This window comes from Pseudorca crassidens, chromosome 5 (genome assembly GCF_039906515.1).
Source record: "Pseudorca crassidens isolate mPseCra1 chromosome 5, mPseCra1.hap1, whole genome shotgun sequence".
NCBI lineage: Eukaryota > Metazoa > Chordata > Mammalia > Artiodactyla > Delphinidae > Pseudorca > Pseudorca crassidens.
Window position 1 is genome coordinate 76,887,602 of NC_090300.1, and position 21,638 is coordinate 76,909,239.

The following is a 21,638-nucleotide window of genomic DNA, read 5'->3' on the forward strand; positions in this document are numbered from 1 at the left end:
ATGAGCAAATCAAGACTCAGAGTAGGGACAGGACTTGTCCAGGTCACAGAGATAAAAACCAGGTGGCCGGACCTGGAGTTAGCCCTGTGGAGGTCACGATGGATAAGACACAGCCTCTGCCCTCGAGGAGTCCCAGATTATCAGGGGAAGCAGTCATTTGTTCAGAGAGCAACGATACAAGGTAGTATGTAGTTAGATCCATAAAAAGTTGACATGAAGTATCATGGGAGAGCGAAGATGCGAGATCTCTCCTGCATACGGAATAGTGTATCATAAGGAATAGTGTTAGAGTAGATCTTCCAGAGATGGGTTGCATTTGGACACTCAGGGATAGGAGAAGGGGGATAAGGGTAGGCAAATGAAGGAACTAGCTTGAGATGAGTCGTGGAGATGGGATGCCCAAGGAACGTAAGCCAGTTTGGCTGTTGTACCAGATGCTAAAACCAAACAGTGGGGTGTGGGGAGGGGAGTAGGTTGGGGGAGGGTCAGATGACAGGAAGTCTGGAATGTGGGATTTGAACTTATTATCATTGTTATCATCGCATAGCACCAGGTAGCAATGTGCCCAGCATTTTACTGAGCAATATTAATCATGTAAGGCAGTGTACTTTCTAGGAACTTGGAATTCAAGACAGAGAATGAAATTAGGGACATATATTGAAGGCATAGATTAAACATATACATAAATCAAAAACTATTTAACACATAAGTATTTAAGTGCAAGTAAAGGAGTAAGTGCATTTAATGAACCGGTGAGGGCAGAAGGAGTCTGGGGACTTGTTCCTGCAAGGTCTCCCTCTGTCCTCAGCCTCCCCTGTGCTCTGCAGCTCTGGGAAAGGCCTAGAAGAGCTGACATCAGTCCTCATATTAGACGTTGGCTTTGTGTGGCTTTGTGTTCCAGATGGCTGATTTCTTACATGGAACTGTTCCTTGAGTTTCCACTCATTCTCATTGATTGATCCAGTTCTTTTCTACATCCCAGTCCTGAGCTCATAGCACCCAGGAGACACAGCTTGGAGAAGGCAGGGGATAGGCATGAGGGCCACTGAGTATGGTGGTTCATGTTAACCACTGCGCAAGAGAGAGTAAGTGGGAGCTAAAATCCAGAACTCCTCCTCTTGTCAAGTCAAAAGACTGTGGGTTGCTGTCTTCCTGGAGCAGGGAGTGCCTTTTTCTTATCCACACAAATGTGTTTTATGGGCTTGTGGCTCTGACAGGGATATGGCCAAACAGCTTCTCTATATAATCCTCTCCAGCCTTACCCTCCCTGCCTGCCCCCCGCTCCATGGCCCCCCACCTTCCACCTGGGACATGGAAACACTTCCAGTCTGATGCCCTGGGCCAGGTGCCAGCATGGCGATGACTCTCAGCCACCCAACTCTCCCACTGGACCCCTGGCTCCTTTTCTGTCCTGTGAGGCCGGAGATCTGAGAAAGGGCAGAAGAAAATCTTTGCTCAAATATGCCAACGACTGAGAAGTATCCACGCACATGCACTAAGGCCCTACTGAGTCGAGGCCTGTCCTCAGACTGTTAAACAGATCCCTGGCTATCCCGGTGCACTTGGCAAACACGGCACTCGACACTTCATACACTGTAAGAGTTGGAAGCACCTCAGAGTCCCTAGTCAGCAGAAATCACTCCCCACCCACCCCACGGCCCCCTACACACACCATCCCCGACAGAGGCCACCCAGCCTTTCTCTGTCTGAGCATTTTAAATGACTTAGAGCTCACCAGCCCCAGATGGCCCCTCCCATTGTGAGTGAACTCTGGCTGTATTAGCAGTCTCCTCTTTTTGTTCTGCTGCAGTTCGACCCCTGTAACTTCCACTGTTAGTTCTGGTTTTCTCCTTCGTTGCCATACAGATTTGTAGGTAAGAAGAAAAGAAAGAGAAAAAATGACACCCCTCCACAAAACAAACAAAAAGTTCTCTTTTATCCCCTCACTCATATGTCTCTGCACCAGGAAGTCAAACCTCCTGAGAAATAGCCCTCAATACTCCCAGCCAAAACTTTGCCCATTGTCCATGTAATGTGCCATTCTTTGTCCTGTTCCTATTCTTGTCTCCACACTCCTGGGCTGGTTTCCTGATTATAGGCTGGCAAAAGTCACTTGGACCTCATCCCCCTTAAGTACGGGTTCCTGACTTCCCACCCACCCCTTTGATTCTGCTCCTCCAGGCAGCTTATGGTATATACTTTACCTAGATCAGCACCAGGGCCTCCATGAGCAGTTGCGCAGGTTGTGCACTGCTCAGCTGCACATCAGCCTCTAGACTCTATTCTCTTAAGTCCTTGCTAAGTTCACGGAGTCCCTTTTGAGGGGGCAAGATATAGGCAGGAGAAAATGAGAACTTCTTCTCTGGGATCCCTTGGCCCTCCAACTACCCACCTACTTTTCTCAAATGGATTGTGAGCTCTCAGAGGGCAGAATACACCTCTTATTTTTCTCTGGGTCCTGAACAGCAAAGTCCAACTCAGAGCCCTAGCCAGGTTAGAGGTTCAGGAAGTGTTACTTGAATGGATGAATGAATGAGTGAGTGATAAAAGAGTAGGATTTGATTGCTAAAGGGTGAGAGGGGAGCAGTTGAACAGTAGAGAGGGATGAGAGGGTCACTGACACACATGTGCATGGCCTCACCTCTCTGTGTTTTAGAGATTCTCAGGGGCCTCACTTTTCCCCTGGCAACTACTCAGATAGCTTGTCATTAGAAATGAACATCATGGTGGCCCACTCACTGTTCCCCCAAGTCATTCTCCTGTGTCTGACTTCTTTGCAGACTCCCTATTTCTGGCCCCACATGACCAGTCTGCATTTCTTTCCAAGCTGCATTCCTGATTTTCCACTGCGTCTTTAACAAAGCAAGACACTTGGAAGGCCAGTCATGCAGCAATGATGATGGGGGCCCAAAATAGGGTGTTGGCAGGAGAGGAGAGGAGGAAACAGGAACAAAAAGTAGTTTGAAAGGTGAATTAAAAGAACTTGATCTGGGTTAAGTGGTCGGTAGAGACCCAACGTGGCAAGGGGAGAGAAGAATCGAAGAGAAGTCCTCCAAGGGAGGATGGAGGTCCCGTGGATGAAACATGGATGTCCAGAGGACAGGCTGACTGGAGCTGATAATGAGTGACTTTGGTTTTGTGCATTTTTGAGGTGCCAACTAGACATCAAGTTGGAATTGTAGAACTGGTATTGGAGATACGGGACCCAATTTGATAAGACAACTGTAATAGTAACATAGAAATCTGAAATGACGGTGAGCAAGCGAGGGTGCGAAAGTCCTTCCCAAGGTGAGTTGCTACCTCAAGATAAAGGCCTAGCTGCGCCTGCCTCAGAGTTGTGAAGAGGCAGAAAGAAAGAAAGAAAGAGAACCTAGTGTGGCCTAGGAATTGTGCCGGTGCTCCACGCAAGCCACATACCCACCCTCACTAGACATCTAGACCAGAGCTGTCCAATAGCACTTTCTGTGATGATGAAAACATCCTCTGTGCCAATACTGTGGCTACTAGCCCCATGTGACTATTGAGCACATGAAATGTGGCTAGTACAACTGGGAAACTGATATGTAACTTTATTTAAATTTAATTAATTTAAATATAAGTGTAAATAGCCACACAAGGCCAGTAGCTACCATTTTGGACAGGACAGATCTATTCCAACCTCTTCAATTCACATGTGAGGAAACCAACAAAGTGACTTTCTCAGAAAAATTCTTTTCCCTAAAATATGAACTGATTTTCGTGCAACTCTTTTCCATTTTCATGTAACTCTTTTTGTGTAATTGAGGCCAGGTGTGCTTAATAGAAATCCTGACGTGGCTAGAATTTAAGGCCTGAATAACAAGAAAGATCTTTTGAAGAATGGAGGTTTTTGCTAAACTTTTACATTGGTTTTCAATGTTAGGGTCAACTGGATTATTTTGTAGTAACTCGAATGCTCATTAATACTAATTCTGATGAAATTGATAACCTTGATTGAGCACTGACTATAGGCTAGTAACTTGTATTAGTTCTCTATTGCTGTGTAGCAAAATACCCCCAAACTCAGCAGCTTAAAACAAAGAACATTTATTATGTCATTTATTAATTTCCAAGGGTCAATAATCAAGGAGCGACTTGGCTGCATGGTCCTGGCTCAGGGTCTGAGGTTGCAGTGAACATGTCAGCTGGAGCTGCTGTCTCTGAAGGCTTGCCTGGGGCTGGAGGATCTAGTCCTAAAGCGGCTTATGCACATGGTTGTTGGCAGCAGGTCTCAGTTCCTTACCTTGTGGGCCTCTCCATAGCGCTGCTCACAACATGTGATCTTCCCTCAGGAATAAGTGACCCAGAAGGAGCATGACCAAGTAGGGAACCTGAATGCCCTTTTGTGACCCTGCCTTAGAAGGGACACACCATTACATCTGCGGTATTCTGCTGGTCACACAGACAGACCACTTCTAATGCTCTAAAGGAGGAGATTACATACGGTATCAGCATCAGGAGGCAGAGATTATTAGGCGCATCTTGGAGACAGGCCATCTCAGTGCTTCACACATACCATCTTGCTTCAGCCTCATAAAACGAGCAGGTGGAGCCCATTATTTATCCCCTTTTACAGATGAGGTGATTAAGACCCAGAGAGGTTAAGTGACCTCCCAAGTCTCTCAGGTGACAAGTAGCAGAGCCATGTCTCTCCAGGTCTTCTTGGCAAAGGCTGTCAGACCTCCACGGTTGCACTGCCAACCACAACGTGCTCCAACAGACATTCTTCTTGATCCAGCCCTTTGGCTCAAGGCATTTTGCAGCTGCTAAATCTTTGTGAGAAATTTAACACTGACTTGTTGAAAACATTTTTTTGAAACTAGGAATAGAAAAATACTTCCTCAACACAATCAAATGCAACTCATGCTACTCATGACTGTAGCAAACATAATATTTAACTGTAAAGCATTAGACATAATCTCATTAAAATCAACAATGAAGATACAGAGATAAGAAGTAGAATTCTTGGAAAGGAGAGAAAATTATCATCGGAAACTCCCAGAGAATCAGCTGGAAACACTTACCAGTATTAATGAGATTTCAGCAAAGGGGTGGATCTGAGCTACACACCTCAGAGCAGTAGCTTTCTTACAGTTCAGCAGTAACCAGCAACAAGGTACAACATATCTCCTTCATCCCCCAGTCCCCTTGTGTCACCCTGGAGCCAGTGGCCTGTGCTCATTCTGTGGCCAAGGATTTGTGCCTTTTTTCTGGCCCACGTGCAGGGCAGGGTGCCTGAATGTTTGGAGGGGGGGCGGGGAGGACTGCGAGTCAGACAGCTGCAAAAGGAGCCTTCAGGCTGGAAGTTTTCTGCATGGGTCTAGGACTGTCTAACACCCTGGGGAATGAAAGGCAAGACCTCTCCTGCCACTTTGGCTTTTCCTCTGCAGAGAAAAATAAAGGACAGGAGATAGGATGCTGGCAGGGGCTGGACAGTGTCTCACCATGAAAGCGGCCAGAATGGAGAGCACCCCTGCTTTTTGAATCCTGACGATCCAGGTTGGGTCATGGCTTGGGCACTATTCATTTGAAGCAGCTATGCACCTCTCCAATCCCCACTTTCTTTACCTGTGGAGCAAAAAGGGGATTGCCTACCTCCTAAGGATTGTGGGGGAGAATGCAATATGATAGTGAACAGGAAAGTACTTTACCAACTAAAGTACAATGGAAACAGAAAGTAAGACTGCTAGTATTGATGAGGGCTCCGAGCTGGCCTGCTGACAGAGCCGCGTGCTGTGCCAGCTCCCTGGCTGGTCCCAAGGTCCCCAAGGTGCATCTGACCCAGCTATAACACTATACCGAGGTCCCATACAGGCCTCCTGCTTGGTAAACTGACGACACTGGCTGCTTCAAATGCCCTAAGAACAGGCACAGGAATGCAATCATCTTGTACGTTTACCTGGGCCCAGTTTCCTAATCCATAGATGGGCTTTGATTTCTCTGATAAGTTTGTTTGTATTGCAACTTCTACTTTGAGGACCCCGGGTCAAAGGGTATCACCTTCCTTTCTAACAGGGAGATGGTAGTACATCTCCTGGAGCCTCGGGACAATGCCTCATGCCCCCATCCACGTTTGGGTCTGGCCCACAAGAGAGCCAGTCACCCGAAGTAGGGTCCCAGGGACAAAGACAAGCTCCCAAAGAGCCTGTGAGGCCAGGAGAGCAAGGGTGGAGGAAGAGAAGCCTCCGTGGTCCTCAGAGCACAAGGGGAACAGGCAGGGGTTAGGGGAACACAGGACAGGTCGGGGAGTGAGAACTTGGAAGGAGCGAGGGAGAGGCTCTGGGAACAGGGGCCCCAAAATGATCTCCTAGCCTTTCAGATGTTTGAGAGTGATTCCCCTGCCCAGGGTCCCTGCCTTTGGGACCTCCAGGAGGTTCCATGCTGAAAGCAGCCAGGATTTCCTAGGTGAAGCACGTTGCCCCGCTTGTGTTGGGAAATGGGGAAATTCTGCAACAGCTGACTTCAATTACTAAGTCCTCTCTGCTTAAGAGATGCCATTCCCCCAGCAGACTGGAAAATGTTTAAATCTACCGGGACACATGCATGCCCGAGGGGGAGGGGTTTGCTTAGGAAGTGGACTGGCTGCTTCCCCCATTCCTGAGATGACAGCAGAGGCCCGCACCCAGAGCCAGGGCCCCCAGGCCCGGCCGGCTGCTGCAGGCTGCAGCCCCAGTGGCCCTGCAGGCTCCTGACTGATGGATGCCCAGCTGTGCAGGAGGCCACTCCTCTCCCTCAGCTCAGTCAGCCCTGGCTGCCTGGGGCTGCAGGTCTATGTCATGGTCCCAGGGGGAGCCGTGGGGAGAGCCTACCCTGAGCTCCTAGGCCTTGCCTGTGGCCACCAGCCCGTGGAGTGAAGGGCTGGCAGCTGTAAACCGCAGCCAAAGGCCAGCTGTCCCTGTATGTCTGCCCAGGCCGCTTCTGAAGCGTATCCTCTGAACATGACATGACACTCAGCTGGCTGCTGAGAACTAAGAAACCACTTCAGTACGAGGACTCCTGGGTGCAAAGTGCACACATCTCCCCAGGGAGCCCCGCTGGTCCTGCTTACCCCCAAGTCTGGCTTCTCTCTCCAGCCTCATCTCCCTCAAAACCGAGTTTCTCTCCCTCTCCCTCTGAAGGTCTCTTTTTCTGTGTCTGTAGCTGCCTCTCTACAGTTCTGTCTCTCTCCGCCCCTCTGCATATGTCTAGGTGTCTCTGTGTGTGTCTGTTTCTCCCTGTCTCTCTGTGCCTCTCTGTCTCTGTCCCTGTCTCTCTCTCTCTGCCTCTCCGATCTCTTTGTCCCTCTGTCTCTCTCTGTGCCTCCCTTTCAGTCTTTGTCTCTTTCATCCTCAGTCTCTCTTGGCCTCTCTCTGATCAGCTCTTGCTGTCTCTGTCTCTCTCTCATCCTTGAATAAAGCTGCCCAGACTGTACCTCCAGCAGGACCGAGGGCCTCCCAGAGGCTCCACAGAACAGAGCAAGGTGGACACTGGGCCAGGCCCATGTGTCAGGTGGGCACAACGGTTTTGCTGGAACTTGCCCTCTGGCCACGTGAAGACTGTCTCTGGCACCAGGGCATTCTGGGCATGCACAGCAGGCTCTGAGGCATTCACTTATAGCTGATGTACTTTGCTTATTCAGCAGAAACTAACACACCATTTGTAAAGCAATTATACTCCAATAAAGGTGTTAAAAAAAGAAATGCTAACAACAACAAGAAAAATAAGCAACAGTGTTGGGCGGCTCCACTCATCCTGGGAGACACAGAGGAAAGGTGATTACATGCTGTGTCCGCGAATCCGTGAAGCTCTGTGTCTCCCTCCCAGGGAGCCAGTGTTCTCATTCTCTGTATTCTTTGGTCCTTCCAAGTGGCAGGAAAGACCTTTAGAAACCAGTGTCTGAACAAAATGCCAGCTGGAAAACCACAGGTTTCTGCTTTTTCTAAGTGAGCTGGAGGGAGTGGGGCTGGGGCTGAGGGATAGGTAAAGAATTACTGAAGATATAATAGGTACAGCAACGCAGAGCCCCATAACTTGAAAGGCTTGAAAGGGCAGCTGAGTCCAGGGCTTCTGACTGTACACACCTGTGGCCAGTTCATCCCCCACTCCCCGCCGCGACCACCACCGCAAAAAGATTGCCACCCAGCAACCAATACATGAATCAGAGTAATAATAAGGGCCATTTCTCTTGGGTCAGGGGTACTATCAGCCACTCTTTGTATATTATAATATCTTGGTCAATCCTACCAAAAATCCTAGGTAAGTAGTCCTCTCTCCATTTTACAGATGGAGAAACTGAGGCTCAGAGAGGTTAAGTAACTTGCCTAAAGTTATACAACTAGTGAGTAGAAGAGCTGAGATTAGAATCTAGGACCATCAGATTCCAGGCTGCATGCTTGCCCCATTGTCACCCTGAAGAAAAATTTTTAGTCACGTGGAAATGGTTCTTTTCATACCTGAGTGTCCTGTCTGTGAGTGGATCAGAATATATTGATAGGAATATTTGGAGACAATGAAGCACCTGGTCAAGCTCACCTCTCCTCCCTGCCTTCCAGGCAGCATGTGGATTCTCAGCATGTCCGGGAGCAGTGCTGTTCCGATCAGTCTAGGTAGCAAAGGCCCACAGTGATGTCTGTGGAGCTTCAGGAAACACTCCATTTGCTGCATCTTACCAGTGGTCAAAACAAAAACAAAAACCAGATATTAAAAGCTTAAGAAAAAGGTATGGAAGAAAAATTTGCGATTGATAAAATTCTAGTATTTTTTTCTTTTCTTTGAATTGGGATAAAACTGACATCGTTCTCATTATTGTGGCAGGATACTTTGTTCACTAGATTTGACCCGAAGGTCTAAGAAGGGAAGGAAGGGCTCCCGGGGGACCTTCTCCCAAATGTAGCTGCTCCTCTGATCAGCAGTGATTAGGAGGAGTGCGTGTGCCTTACACTTCTCAGGTCAGAGAGAACTTCAGAAACAAAAAGGTTAAAAAAAAAAGACATTTGGTCCATCTATCTGTAGACTCTTCCTTCCTTCTTTCAGTGGAGAGAAGAGTCCCATTCATAGCCATTGTTTCTGCGAACAAGAGGGGAGAAAAGGGTGGCTTGAAAGGCAGCCAGGCAGCGCAACACGCCACACCCACTCGGGGATGTTTAAACCTGCTGAGGCTCTTGGAGTTGATCTCTCCCTGCAATGACCTCACGGGGACAAGCTGTGTATGTCTGGTGCCAGGATAAGGCTGTGGCTTCACCCACAGAAAAAGTTCATGAGGTTTAAAAGAATTCATTACTCTAATAATACAATAGTGACCCAGAGAATATACACCCAAAGTGGATTTGGGCCCAGTTGCTAATTTGGCAGTCTTCATTTGACATAAACTTGATTCCATTCCATTCCACAAATATTCCCTTAGTTCCTGTTGTGTGCCAGTGCTGAACTAGACACAGAGCTCTGACCCAGAAGAGCTTATTCACTCTAGGAAGGGAGATCAAATAGGTACTCAAAGAGGGAGGGGCGTTCAACAGTCAACCAACGTTTTTTGAGGGCCTACTAGGTGCCAGGCATTCAGAATGAGGGATTCCTTAAAAAAGCTTTTTGGAGGAAGTCTGATGGCAAATTTGACTCCCTTTTTTGATCAAACAAACCATACTCAATTTAATTTCACGAGCAAGTCCCTATTATTTAGGGACTTTAAAAAATAATGTTAATGCTTTTTCATTTTAATTTTTAATGTGTTTCCTGCTAGGCTTTAAGCTTCATGGCGGCTGGGCTGGAGATGTGCCTTGTGCACGGTTTGTCTCCAATGCTGAGATGGTGTCTGGTCTAGTGAGTAGTCTAGGAAAGCATGAACCTGGGGAAGCTCCTGGCCTGCAGGGGTGGATGTGAGATGGAGAAAGGATGAGGAACAGGAGGCCTTCTCACAAATTATCCTACAAGACAGAGCGACATAAGTTTTCTTTCTTTTTTTTTTTTTTACGGTACGTGGGCCTCTCACTGCCGCGGCCTCTCCCGTTGCGGAGCACAGGCTCCGGACGCGCAGGCTCAGCGGCCATGGCTCACGGGCCCAGCCGCTCCGCGGCATGTGGGATCTTCCCGGACCGGGGCACGAACCCATGTCCCCCGCATCGGCAGGCGGACTCTCAACCACTGCGCCACTAGGGAAGCCCGCGACATAAGTTTTCTAAAAGAAATAGCAAAATCTCTCTCTCTCTCTCTCTCTCTCTCTCTCTCTCTCACACACACACACACACACACACACACACACACACGCAGAGTCAATTAAGGGCATAGGATGAACTGTGGGCTTCATACTCCCATGGCTCACTGAACTGGCCATCGTTTTCATAGCTCTGAACAATCAAATTGCAGATACCTTGAGTGGCTCTCTCAACACCCACTTCAACCTCTTTTCTTCTTGCCATCTCTACCATAGAGTCAGAAAAGCTAAAATACTTAACTTCCCAGCCCCCTTGGCAGCTAAGCATGGCCACATGAGATGGTCATCCCTAGCCGAATGAGATGAGGCCAGTGAGATGTTGGCAGAAGTCCCTGGGGGGACTTCCCTTTGAGAATGAAAGGCAAACATCACAAGGAGAAAGTGTTTGCCTTGGTGTCCTTCACGTAGCCCCACTTCCTGCCTGGAATGAGGACTGGAGGTACAGCAGCCATTCTGCAACCATGAGGACAAAAACAAGTCAGGCAGGGAGGTGGTAGGAAACTGGGTTCTGAGAGGTCCCTGAAGCGGTGCCACTCCTGCCCTGGACTGCTCACCACTGGGCTCCTCTGACAGGAGGGAGAGATCCCCTCCTTTTTCTTGCCATCTCTACCACAGAGTCTGGAAAGTTAAAATAATTATTCAAGCCACTCTAGTTGGTTTCTTTTACTTGTGCCTGAGCACAAGCCTAATAATATGTATAAAACAACCACTACTGACCACTTTCCACATGCTGGAGGCTTTGCATTCATCAGTCACCACGCTGAGAGGCACAGAGAGCTAACAGTTGCGGAGCATTCACTTTGTGCCAGAAACTTTTCCGAGTTATTTAGGTGTATCTCCTCTCCACTCCTCACTTATTATCAGTCCCAAACTACAGATGAAGAAACAGGTTTGGAGAGGCTATGTAGCTTGCACACGTAAAGGGCAGAGCTGCTAGCTGAGCTCTTCGCCACTCACCTATGACGTCTCCTCTCTGTCTCTTTAATAAAGTCATTCTCAAGGAGTGGCCCCCAGACCTGCAGCATTGGCATCCCCTGGGAACTTGTTAGACGTGCAAATTCCCTGTCCCCACCCCAGACCTACAGAATCAGAATCTAGGATGTGGGACCAGCACTCTGTGTTTCAACAAGCCCTAAAGGGGATTCCAATGTGTGTTAAAGCTTGCAAAGACCTCTTTGGAATATGTGAGGAGCCTCCATTGTCCTCTCCTGGACATTCCTTATTGCAGCTCCCGTCGGGCTCCTCCTTGGGTTCTAAATCTTGGAGTCCTTTTTTGATCCTAGATCCTGGTTGATCTCTGCAGCTGCCTTAGTGCAGGAAGAAAAGGGATTCTTTGCTGTTTTGGCCCCAAGTCCAGCTTTGGGCCTCAGATCCACAGCCACCTAGATGCAGTGGTGTTCCAGGAACGCTGTCAGGAATGAGCCTTTCTAACCCAAGTAGCCCCCCCAGCCCACCCCAGGCTGGATCGGCTCGTTTGCTGCTCCATGTTCTCCAGTCTCTTTTTCATACATGCCAAAGCACCTCCAAGAGTCCACCTTGGGAAACCCCACCTGGAGCTCCCACTTCCCTCCCAGCTTGATCTTTGGCCCAGGTGGCCTCTGGAGTTAGGGCCTGGAGCCAAAGAGGTGCTTCTAATTTCCAGGGTTTGTGAGTTTATTCACAGACTCAGAGCTAGAAGGGGACTTGGGGACCATCCAGTTCAATCCCCTGATTTTATCAAAAAACAGAGGCTGAGGGAAGAGAAGTGATAGGTCCATGTTTATCAGAGAGATGGTAGAAAGATGGGGTAAAGCCCAATGGAATAGACGAGGTAGATGCATGTCCCGAGTCTGCAGTGTGTGATGCTGCCTCTCTGACACCCAAGAGCAACTTCATGTCACCAGCTCAAGACACACGCCTACTGACTGAGGTACAAACAGGCCCCAGATGCTTCAGCTCCTGATGGACAATGTTCATGTCAAACTCTGGGCTAACCCACACTTACTGATGCTCCTCTTGAGGATGGAGAGAAATCTCAGACCAGCAGAGTAGAAAAGAGAGGAGAGGACAGGGCTACTGACCTGGGGGAAGAGACCAAAAGATTTTCTGCTTGCAATGATTTCCTTTGAATGTATCCCAGGTTTGAGCTGTTCCTGCGGAATATTAAGGGGATATTTATGATACTGATGGGGTTAGGAAGAGAAAACTGGGGACCATCAGTAAAGAGACCTTTAAGGGAGGGTGAGAATGACTGTGTTTTTCTCCAAGGCCACTTGGAAGATAAATTCGGGCCCTTCCACAACAGCTACTGCCATGTTCCCTTAGCACAAGTTTTCATTTCTCAAGGCAACAAAGGCAAGGGACAACATACCTCCAAGGTGAGTTCCAGAAGAGAGCCTCCTTGTGCTCTGGAGGATGGCTCAACAGAGGCCAAGTTAACTTACTTAAATTGTACCGTACTCAGGTGCTCAGCGTAATTTTAAAGTGATAATGAACATACGAACTCTTGTTTCTGGGTAGTTTATCTAGTGACATCTCTTGGCATTCACAGGCAGCCAATTTCTTCCGGAGGAATTTCCACTAATCTCTTCTCCAGGAATAGACCTTGGCTCCCAAGGCAGTGTCAGTGAGCTCAAGGCATAGCTTGACTTGAGCCCTAGCATTGCCAAAGCAAAATGCCCTGGCCGTAGACAAGTGGACAGAGATTTATAGAGCCTTTTTTGAGGTCCCCAAAGCCAGGATGGCTGCAGCGGTCTGTGAGCTTTGGAGTCGTTCCTGCTTCTGGGATGTGGGGAGTAGAGGTTTGAGGGGGAAGGAGGTGACAGTAGGGAGAGCAGCTCAAGTACATATGATCAGCCTTAGCCACTCTCTGACCTACTTCTTCCTCATCTACCATTTCTGTGGCAGCTTTCCCACCTCATCTGCACTTCATCTTTATGCCAAACAGATTTAACTTATTTGGGGTGAAATATTGTTGGTTTCCAGACTCTGATTCTCCCTGGGAATGATCTTCAACCAAATAGAAAATATAATTTGTAAAATACCCCATTCAGATTTGCTTCAAAATAATATGGAAGGGGAAAGCAGTGGGGTTACAGATGAAACAGGATTGCCTCTGAGTTGATCATTGTTAAAGCTGGGTGATGGCATTATTCACAATAGCCAACAGGTGAAAACAACCCTAGTGTCCATAAACAGAGGAATAGACAAACAAAATGTGGTATATACATACAAATGGACTATTATTTAACTTTGAAAAGGAAGGCAATCCTGACACATGCTACAACATGGATGAACTTTGAAGACATTATTCACCCACAGAAGTTGAGATATATATATATATTTTTCGTTTTGTTTTGTTTGTTTTTACAGATATGCAAGGATCCAACAATTCTAGCACTCTCTGAAGAAAATAGTTTCAAAAAGACTCTGACCGGGCTTCCCTGGTGGCGCAGTGGTTGAGAGTCCGCCTGCCGATGCAGGGGACACGGGTTCGTGCCCCGGTCCAGGAAGATCCCACATGCCGCGGAGCGGCTGGGCCCGTGAGACATGGCCACTGAGCCTGCGCGTCCGGAGCCTGTGCTCCGCAACGGGAGAGGCCACAACAGTGAGAGGCCCGCGTACCACAAAAAAAAAAAAAGACTCTGACCAAAATCAAATGGGTTAGAGAAGAGAGGAAACAGGGGTGAGCAATAAATCATGTTTCCTTATATATACATATACACACATGTATATATACATGCTTACCTATATATATACACACACACATTTGTATATATGTATACATGTGCATAGATTTATACACATATATATAGTTCAGTATAAATGGATAGCGATAGACTGGAAATGTGTAATGCTGAATAAGAATTCTTAAAATAGAGGTGAAATACTGCAAAGGATATTCTAATGAGATCTAGAAAGAAAAGTACCATGCTACTTCAGCAAAACCTAGGTGTTGGGGGCAGGGCATACAGAGTGAAAGCATCCAAGAGGCTCTTGGGATAAGGAGAAGAAAATGGGGGAAGTAGAAGTATTCTCAATAGCTCAATGGCATAAATCTTAGAAAGTCAAAGCAGAGAGTTGGCTCCCATGCTCCAGCTCATTTTTCACGAAGCTCCCCAAATGCTAAACAGATTTCCTGTACCCTCGGTGACAAGAACCTCCGCTCTGGCCAAAATCCTGCCCCATTTTCCCACCCCAGTAATATGCATGGCCTCACAACCATCTCCTGCAGGGGCAGCCAGCAAGCATCCCAGGCTGTCTCATGCTCTGTAACAGAATGCCTGGAGCCCACCTCTTTCCTAGTCTCCTTTTTCTAGGAGGGGGCCATGACTTGCTCCCAGGAACCCAGGCAGGGGCTGTTTCCCATCACTTCTTGCAATGAGGTATTTCATGGGGCCTGAGAGAGGAAATCAGGTCTCTGCTCCCCCTGGGATTAGTGCCATTCTCTGGTCTGTTCTCCCAGAAGGCCCTTTCTCTAGGTCTGACATAACTTTCTCCTCCAAGACAGTACCAGCGAGAATCCATTTGTGTATAGAAAGACGAGAAGATACTTTTGACGTATTGTAATGTGAAAGAAGCAGGCTGCAAAATAATTTATATAATATACCTCTATTGTAAAAAAAAAAATCCCACAAAACTATATTACACCTTCATTGCATAGATATATAAATGGGGAGGGAACTGGGATTGGAGGTAAGCAAAGGGAAGTTTAGTTTTATCTATATTGTTTGAGTGTTTTACCGTAGGAATGTAATCATGAATCACATGTGTGTAATTTAAATATATACTTAACCCATAACAAGAAGAAAGACCTTCATGCTTTGAAGGGCAGATACGTCCATTAATCCATTCATAAATGCCCACTGTAGGTCAGTAGCTGCTGGGGAGAAGAAATGACTCATGCGTAGCTGAGTCCTGGAGGCATTCTCTGTCTGGTAGAGGAGATAAGACGTGTAAACCAGTAAGTGAAATAGGAAGACGCCCAGTGGAGAACCGTATGTGCAAGAGCAGATGAGGAGAGAATTTGGGAGGAGATGAGGGGAGAATTTGGGAGGAGATGAGCGATAACAGTAAGCACTTGAGTTTGACTAGCCTGAGGGGGGAGGGGAAGTAGGGGAGAATAGTAAATGATACAGCTAGAAAGGGAAACCAAGGCAAAAGCGTTCATTTATTTATCTAATGCTTCCTGAGTGCCAACGAATTTCACTGCCTAATGGTTGGAGAGGGGAGAGGTTGTCTGGGGCAAACAATAAATACATTTTGCTGTGTACCTGAAAATAACACAACCTTGTTAATCAACTATGCTCCAATATCAAATAAAAATTAAAAGAAAAAAAAAAAAGACCTTGGGAAGGCCAGCTGGCTGGAGATAGCAGATTCAGGGGTCCTTGTTTCTGGGTGGAGGACAAAGCATGGGAAGGATCCGTCAAGGAGAGCACTTGGTGTGGGACCAGGAAAGGAGAGGGTCATTATGGAATCTCTTGGGATCTCAGCAAAACATGGAAAGATCTAGGGAAAGATGCCAGGACTTCAGTTACCCAGGAAGGTTACAAAGGAGCCAAAAGAGGAATTGGGTTCTGGCATTTCCACCTCAAACTTGGGCTCCTACCCTCCAAGGGTGGTGGCCCATCTGACTCTGTGTGTGCATCTGGCACTGGCTGCACAGAGCTGCAGCTGGGAGCTGACCGGGTGAGGCAGAGACAAGAAGAGAGGGCCTCGCTTACAGCATGGAGGAGGGAGGGGTATAAACTGGACATTCAGGATATAAGAACTGCTAAATAGTGAAAGGAGTAACCACATCCTCTGATTAGGGGTCATGTCCAAGGTGACGGTGCTCTGCATCTCGCCTTCATGGTGTTCTCCACTGGCTCCTCCCCTACGGCTAGCTTGGGAGCCCACTCTCCCCAGGCCTCAGAGAGGAGACAAGGAGCACACACGTCCTCCCGCCTGTATGTGGGTTCAGGACTTTGCCTTAGTGGGCTGCTGGTGAGTGGTGAGAGGCAGGCATGTTTTACAACCCCAGATTAAATGCTCCTTCCATATGAGTTTATGTTTATGTCTTTCGGATTTCATCTTTCTATAAATAAAATGCAAGCTCAGTTTGACAGTCAAGGCTACCATAACCTGGTTCCATAATACTTAGCTGTGGCTGGTGTCTTCAATACGTGCTACCCTTCTCCATCCTGCTCCCTGCCCCAGGGGCTATCCTACAGTAGCCTCTGGCTTCTGTTGGATTCAGCTGTTGGGGAGCTCCAGAGGGATACCTGAGTGATGTGGGCGGGTGATGACAGTGTATTTATTCCTCTGGGTCTAAGTGTGTTGCTGGCTTTATGAGACTGAAGCTTGCAATTTTATTGGTCCACAAAAACCAAAAATATCACCAAATGCAGAAAAATAGCAATATTGTTCTGTTTTCAGCAGTATACTCTTTGCCTCTTCATCTGACAACTTTGTAATCAATTTTTCTAGAAAAAGAACGGAAATATAATCCATTCTTTCCCCTAGTGGGTTTGATTGGAATTGGATTCTTTTTCTATTGGTAACATAGAACAATTTCAGTTTCACAACTCATCGTTTGTAATGTCATGTCAAATTCTGAGATTGCTGTCCCATTTGGGAAGACCTCTATCATTTTCTTCCATATATAACTAAGACTTAGAGCATTTCAAATTTTCTTGTTCAGGAATTAATCTTAAATACTCTTTGAATTGCTCAGACCTATAAGCCAGCTTGCCTTTGGGCCCCATTATAGTGGCGGCGTACCATGAGATTTATGTTATCTTTTATAGAGGGTGCTGTGTGGTTCTGCCCAGATTCCCTCATGGGGTCAGTGCAGCCATCCCTCAGCTGCTGGAATATAGGATCTGCTGGGGCCACATTCTGGTCGGCTTTTCCCAGTCCTGCCATCCTCATTTCCTTACAAGTAGAACTCCTGAGAGCTCTCCACGGTAAAAAAGTTACATGCAACTTTCCATTTCATAGGCCATTTCTAGGGAACCCCATCTAGGACATCTTCATAGATGTCAGGATTTTGTATCAAAGCAGTAAGAAATGTAAATCTTCTGCCAATGAGTTCATATGCTTTACTCCTCCATCAATAAGATTATCGAATAATCCAAGGTCCTTTAATTCTATTTGCATTTTCTTTCTTCATCTTAATAAGTTGCTAATTTTGATATGATGTGAAATTTTTTTATGCCTATAGGCTATAAACACAGGAATCTGAGAACTAATATGTGAAATTCCATTTAAAAAGAAATAGTATGGTGTGTTTATAGTTGCAGGTGCTGCGTTATACTACTGACAATGAGAACTGAATTCTAGACTTAAAATTTTATGTCTGATGATGGGCCACAGACCAGCCCTGGTTCCTCACACAAACCTCTGTTCTCTTCACTACCCACATACATCCATGCTGGGCACCAAAGGACACATTCTTATTACAACTGACCTCTCTGTACCTTCAAGTCATGACATCAGATGAGTTGGCGGTAAGAGTATTCCTGGAAGCCATTCCTTCATGAGGACAGCTAGCGGTGAATTAAATATATACAGAGTGACTGTGAGCAACTTAAATATATCACACCAAACCCAAACTCATCTTCTCCTTAACCAGATCCTAAAAATGCCCATGACGCCTCCAAAGCCACCCAACATAGGATGTGTGTGGCAGAGGGAAACTAGGATCAAAAATATCTTACTTTTACAAAATTTACCCCCCCTAAATTTATAAAAACATAGAACATACGAACTTTGCTAGGGTTCCTTCCCAGGCCTGGGAAGGGGCCTGTGCAACTCTGAACACTACAGCTTGAACTTGACCAGTTTCATTGTAAATCCGCCTCTGCCTGGACCTCTCCCTGCAAGGTTGCCTGGAACTGGCTGCATCTTTGACTGAGGCCTCTGTTCTTCTAAGGCAGCTGTTCTATTGCACACTCTCTCTCTGTTCTAGTCACAGTCTCTCTGTGCCTAGAGGTGTAATGCCTTGGCTCTTACTGAGCCTGGTTTACTGGGCTATTCTTTATGGCTCTCCTACACCCACACGTTTGCAAATAAACCCTTTTCAAATGATCCCATCTTGGGTGTGCCCTCTGTTTCCTGTTGGGACCCTAACTAGTCATCACTCCCTCCTCCCCAACAAGACTTCTGTTCCCCTCCAGTTGCCCCCTGACTCCCCCTTCCTCACCCACCCCGATCATTCATTCTCCCAGGCCTTGGCTTCTACCATCCCCCTGCCTAAATGTTCTCAGCAAATCTTGCCCTTTCTTCCAGGCCCAGCTCCACCCTACCCTCCTCCCCAGTCAGAGTAGTGTTCAGGAAGCGCTGCAGGGTGAATGGATGTTTGGATATTATCTGAGAAGTGTCTGCTTTGCAGAAGCTCCCAGGGAAGGGGAGGGGCTCCTGAAGATACTGATTTTACAATTAACCCTCGGAGAAGGAGGCTGTTTAGAATACCTTTCCTGGAGACTAGACTCACTGTTTATTGCACCACTTAGGGAGACCCTGGCAAAGTGAGGAAGGTTTCTTCCATCCCCCAGGTGAGCGTGGCAGGATTCCCTGTATCTGTGAGTATGTGAGTGATTAAAAGAGAAGCTGGCCAACTTCCCTACACAAATCATTTCCAGCCACAGTGCCCGAGGGATTCTGCTGGAATGCAGGGCAGGAACACAAATGGATTCTCGCTGATCCTGTCTTGGAGGAGAAAGTTATGTCAGACCTAGAGAAAGGGCCTTCTGGGAGAACAGACCAGAGAATGGCACTAATCCCAGGGGGAGCAGAGACCTGATTTCCTCTCTCAGGCCCCATGAAATACCTCATTGCAAGAAGTGATGGGAAACAGCCCCTGCCTGGGTTCCTGGGAGCAAGTCATGGCCCCCTCCTAGAAAAAGGAGACTAGGAAAGAGGTGGGCTCCAGGCATTCTGTTACAGAGCATGAGACAGCCTGGGATGCTTGCTGGCTGCCCCTGCAGGAGTTGGCTGTGAGGCCATGCATATTACTGGGGTGGGAAAGTGGGGCAGGATTTTGGCCAGAGAGGAGGTTCTTGTCACCGAGGGTACAGGAAATCTGTTTAGCATTTGGGGAGCTTCGTGAAAAATGAGCTGGAGCATGGGAGCCAACTCTCTGCTTTGACTTTCTAAGACTTATGCCGGAAAAAAATGTAGGGGCTTTCAAGCCAGAAAAGTACCAGATGTTTGGGGAATTGCTTTCTCTGGCCGATTTGAAATTAGGACATGTTTTTATCTCCTTCATAAAATTAGAAAGGTATGCCTGTCTAAATGGAAGTAGTGATTGATGACCTCTTGACTCTCCACATGTGAGTGGGCAGGATGGGGGCGTGGGAGTTGGTGTGGTTAATAGTCCATGGAACATATTATTCAGCATCAGTGGAAAGAGCACTGACCACAGGCAGTGTCTGTGACCTAGGCCAAGTCCCACCACTAAGTGTTGTGACCTTGGGCGAGTCAATTTCCTATTCTGAACCTCAGTGTTCTCGTCTATACAATGAGTTAATTGGATGAAATGATCTTTACTGTCTCTTCTAATCGTAAAAATTCTATGATTCTCTTAAAACCAGCCACAGGCCAGTAAAACTGTTTTCTAGTCCTCTGATTAGGTGAGTTTATTCTCCTGTGAGCAGCACAGTAATGAAGCCAGGATCACAGTCCTCGGGCTCTCATCTTGACTCTGCCTCTTCCCATCTGTGTGAGCTTGGAGAAGTCAACCTCTCTCTCTGAGCCTCAGTCACTACCCCAGGGCTCACAAGGTCAGATCTGGTTTCTCATTCCCCAGAGAGAAGATTTATGGTACAAAACCAAAACTGTCCTGGGTCTCGCTGTGTTGGTTCCAGCTGGGGAGACACATATTTCTGAGCCTTCTCAAATAAACATTAGTCTGTCATATATCCTGCCTTAAGATCCACCTCAAAATGTAATCCCCTGGGACTTAAATGGAGCACAGATATACAGAAGATGAAAGTATCTTGGGTGTCCCTCATTTAGGCTCCCATTACCTTCCAAAGCTGAGTCTCATCCCCGACACTGCTCTCCTTAGGTGGCTCAAATTGCCAGGACACTCATGGGGCCATTTGCAGGAGGAGAAGACCCATATCCTTCTGGCAGTTTTCCATGACCCTGAATCCTGGAATCAAAAACATCGCCCCATTGGGATTCAGTCCCTCAGAATGCTTCCAGCTCACCCTGACTGCTAATTTATTGGTGACAGCACTTCCTTAAACACAGGAGCTGGAAAGAAGTGATGCTTTCACAAGGAAACAGGTAGAACAGGTAAGGCCTAAAGGCCTTGTCTCATAGCACTAGTTTTGGATCAGGCAAGCCCAGATTTTATTCTCAGTGGATTACTGTCTAGCTGTGTGATCTTAGGTAAGTTACTTAACCTCCCTGAACCTCAGTGTCCTCCTCTGTGAATACCTACCTTCCAGCATGGCCATGAGGTTTAGAGATACTATACATAGAACAATAGTCCCTGTGCAGTGGCTCACGTGTATCTGGAGCTCAATACATTTTAGTTCCTTCTCCTTCTCCTTCCTTTCATGAAACATGAGAAAGTGAAAAGTTGACGACTGTTAGCTTAATAGCATCGTGGGCTCATCATATCAGGCCTGTACCCAGCTCTCCAGCCTATCTTCTCCCCAACCTTTCATCTTCTCTGAACTGGTCACACAGAACTACCCACCCATCTCAACACACATCCTTGTGCCCTCCCCAATCTTCACTTGCCTAAGTATTTCTCATTCTTCAAGGTCTGGTTCAAATTCCAGGTTATGCAGGAAGCATTCCCTGACTTCTAACTAGAAATCAACACTGCCTCCTCTGAATTACTGCAGTGCTTTTGCTATCCACTCATCATTTTTCCCTTCTACGATAAAGATGTAAAAATATTGCCCCCTCCCCCCTCAACCAGCAGACCATGAATGATAAATACTGTACATGTATCATCTCAGAAACCCTCAAGAGAGTGATCTGCACGAAGCTGAAACCCAGAAAACAGTCTTGATTGAATAAATGAATAGAGATGTCTTTATTTGAGGTAGAAGACGAGATAAGATAACCGGTAGCTCTTTAGAAAAGGAAATAGAGGAGAAAGGGAAAGTAATGCTATTTGCAAACCTATTGTGTGAGATGAATATTGCAATCCCAGTTTACAGCGGTAGAAAATGAAGCTGGTGGAAGCTAAGTAATAATGTTATATAACCATGAACACGCACAATTACGTGCTGAGTACTGTACAGTGCTTCACATGCATCATTTCATTTAATACACCCAACAACACTTATGAAGTAGTATTATTCCCATTTTGTAGATGAGGAAGCTGAGGCCCAAAGAAGTTAAGATAACCCAAGTTTACAAAGCTCCTCTAGTAGAGGGGAGTGCTGTAGGTTTATACACTGTACCTCAAATGTGCATACCTGGTGGGGTCCTTTATTGTCCATAA

General features: G+C 46.9%; 1 long non-coding RNA gene across 1 annotated transcript in view; it reads left to right on the forward strand.

Moving 5' to 3' along the window:
* LOC137224496 (uncharacterized) overlaps window positions 1-13,705 on the forward strand; it is a 90,183-nt gene extending 76,478 nt beyond the window's left edge. The window contains exon 4 of the long non-coding RNA XR_010943367.1: window positions 13,556-13,705. This is a non-coding gene — a long non-coding RNA (uncharacterized lncRNA). The remainder of the gene's footprint in view (window positions 1-13,555) is intronic.
* Window positions 13,706-21,638: the final 7,933 nt, after the last annotated feature.